Source organism: Lotus japonicus, chromosome 2 (assembly GCF_012489685.1).
Source record: "Lotus japonicus ecotype B-129 chromosome 2, LjGifu_v1.2".
Taxonomy (NCBI): Eukaryota; Viridiplantae; Streptophyta; class Magnoliopsida; order Fabales; family Fabaceae; genus Lotus; species Lotus japonicus.
The window spans coordinates 14,437,366-14,440,648 of NC_080042.1; positions in this window are offsets into that span (position 1 = coordinate 14,437,366).

The window sequence follows — 3,283 nt, forward strand, 5'->3', positions numbered from 1 at the left end:
CTATACTCACCTCCAACCCACATCTCTCTCTGAGTGCATCAATATTTTCTATCATGAAGCCTCCTTGAGGCTCCGCAATGTGCACGGTCAGACTGACCTCAGTGAGAATGCTGAAAGTGTGGCTGATGAGTGGAACAATCTGAGCACTTGGCTAGTGGCTCAAGTTCCAATTATGATGCAGCTCCTGCATGCAGAGGGAAGTCAGAGGATTGAGGCTGCCAAGCAAAGGTTTGCTAGAAGGGTGGCTCTTCATGAACTAGAACAGAGAAATAAGCTTCTTGAAGCTATTGAAGAAGCCAAGAGAAAGACAGAACAAGCAGAAGAAGCTGCACGTCAGGCAGCAGCTCAAGCTGAACAAGCCAGACTAGAGGCAGAGCGACTTGAAGCTGGGGCTGAAGCCCTTAGATGCCAAGCACTTGCACCAGTTGTGTTTACTCCTGCTGCTTTTGCTTCCAATCCAGATCCTCAAGCTGCTCAGAATGTTCCTTCCGGTTCTACTCAGCCAAGCTCATCCAGACTCGACATCATGGAACAGCGTCTTGACACTCATGAATCCATGCTGATTGAGATGAAGCACATGATGATGGAACTTCTGCGACGCACTGACAAACCTTAATTTTAGGATCTCTTCTTTTTCCTTCTTTTTCGTTAACTTTGTTTTATCTTCTTATTAAACTCTGTTTCTTTTTATTTATTTTTTCTCTTTTGTTCGTTTGTGATTATATATGCATATATATATATATTTGTGTCACATATGTTTGCAAAACTCGTTTTATTCATAATCTTTTTGTGTTTACATCATACATTTCTTCCCTAAGAAGTCTAGAATGGAGGATCTCTCCTCATTCTTCTGCACTCCTGGCGCTGCTCTGACCTATCCTTCTCCAGACGATCCAGTACATGCTGGATGTTGCTGAGCCTGTTCTTCAGCTCATCCCTCTCCAGAATCTCTTCTGAAGTCTTGAGCTTCTCTTCCAAACTCTCTTTCTCTTCCAGCAGCTTGAGTTCAAGCCGGCTGAGCTCTTGCACCTCCTCCACGAAGGCAAGAAATTCCTTCAGGTCTCTCTCCAACTCTGGACGCAGGTCCTCTTCCAGCAGTGTCCGTGTTAGCTCCGCGATGGTCGTTGTACCCTCTGGATGCCTAATGTTCAGGAACAAGTCCTCTTCAATGGCCTTCTTCCTCAGCTCTTCTAGCGCTACGTTGTATGATGCCATTTTTCACTACAAATTGTTCACGGTGTAAAGCTTACCTTTCTCTCCAACGCTTTATATAGGCTTCACTTTCTCTCTGAAAGTTAATGCTCTTACAGTTTCTCGAGGTTAAGTTCTTGGTAACTGACCCTTCTATTTACTCCCTTGACCGGTGGTAAACGTTCTTCTCTTGCATTAACTCCTTTAAGTTCTCGAAAGATTTGTCTAAATCTTTAAGGTGGAAGTTTTGTTCTGAAAACGTTATTCAAACCCCCCCTTTCTACCGTTTTTCATACCTTCATCGGGTACAGTTTATACCTTCGGGTACAGTTTATACCTTCGGGTACAGTTTATGCCTTCGGGTACAGTTTATGCCTTCGGGTACAGTTTATACCTTCGGGTAATTCGGACATCGACGGGGGATTTGATCGACCGTGAGGTTAGGATCGACCTGTTGATTGTCGGGCATAGCGGAGGGAAAAGTCGACTCGCAGGGTTAGGACTGATCCGGCTATGTCAAGGTTGTAAGTGACACTCGGGGGTTATGGTCGACACAATGCCAGTGTTAGGACCGACTCAAACGTGCCCAGCCTACTCTTTCCGGAATCGTCGAGATTGACGTTGCATTGACATATCATGCACTCTAATTATATTCGTTGGGGATTTGGATGAGTAGATGTTGATAAATATCGTATGTGCTTTGATGATTGAATTGTACTAGAGTGTTGATAACATGCTATGTTTAAACCTTAGGGTAGACAATGCAGAACTTATATGTATATATATGACATATATATATCTATACCCCTTATACTTTACCTGTTGTCTTGTATTCTCTATACTATATTCCGTAAGTTGACCCTTGCACGTGCTACCTGTGTTTGGGGGGCTATGTATGCCCTTTTTGTCAGATGTCTTTGGTGGATTCTTCCGTGATTCCTCGTCGTTCGGGGAAGACCCGGAGCGAAATGACTACTATTGAGCCTTCGACGTGGACCCGGACTTCATGCATGACCAGATGGGAGTCGATGATGGAAGTATGGGGGATGGGTGATTAGAGTCTATTAAGGTTGGGTGTTAGTGTCCTAGCTCTGACTTATTCTTATTTTTGAGGGCTTGTGTTGCTGACACTTGACCTAACATTTTGGGATTGTACATTTTGCCTACGGGCGTTACACTTTTCTACTTTCCGTCATTGGAGGTTACTCGTGACGAGGTCGCTATTTACAGCGGGGGATGCTATATATATTGTATATTAGTTATGTTGCCTTTCGCATTTGGGTTTTATTTAATTCAGTCTTGTCTTAGTTATTATCAAAAAAAAATATTTACGTTTTTCCGCATTAAGTTTACTTTTGGTTACTAAAGTGACGCCACCGAAATCGGGGTGTTACAGAATTCGTTCGAAGGGAATTAGCCTTCCATGGATGGGGTGAATTCAGTAATTAATTTGGAGGAAGCAGGGAATAAAAGCATAAACCCTAGCAGAGCTCTAATAATTACTGAAAAACGAAATTATATTAAATAATAGCAGAAGGCAAAAGGTAATTGTTTCTCTCAGCACAAACCCTTAAATAAGAGCTGAGATCACAAATCCTAATCAAAATCAAATCCTAAAAGATAACAATAAATCCTAACAAATTCTAAAGATAGAGTTTTAAAATAACAACCTAAATAAGTTTGAATCTTAAAGATATCAAACTTAATTTATTCCGAAATTAAATCCTAATATTTCCTAAAGGCTTATTAGCAATTTTGGTCCCCCACGTTTTAAAATTGTGCAAAAAGGGCCCTTTAACTTTAAAAATAGTATTTTGCTACCCCGACGTTAGGTTCCGTTAACAGTTTTGGCACTTTACGTTCCTTTCTCCTATTGTTAGCATAACTCCTCTGACGACTCTGCGAGATCCTCATCTTTTCCTGGATTCGCTTTACTTCTTCGGTGGTCTGCTGCACCAACTCAGGTCCAATAACCAAGTTCTCCCCGTCTTGATCCCAGCACAAGGGCGTACGACAACTCCGACCATACAAAGCTTCGTAAAGTGTCATCCCTATGCTCGCATGAAAACTATTGCTGTAGGTGAACTCCATC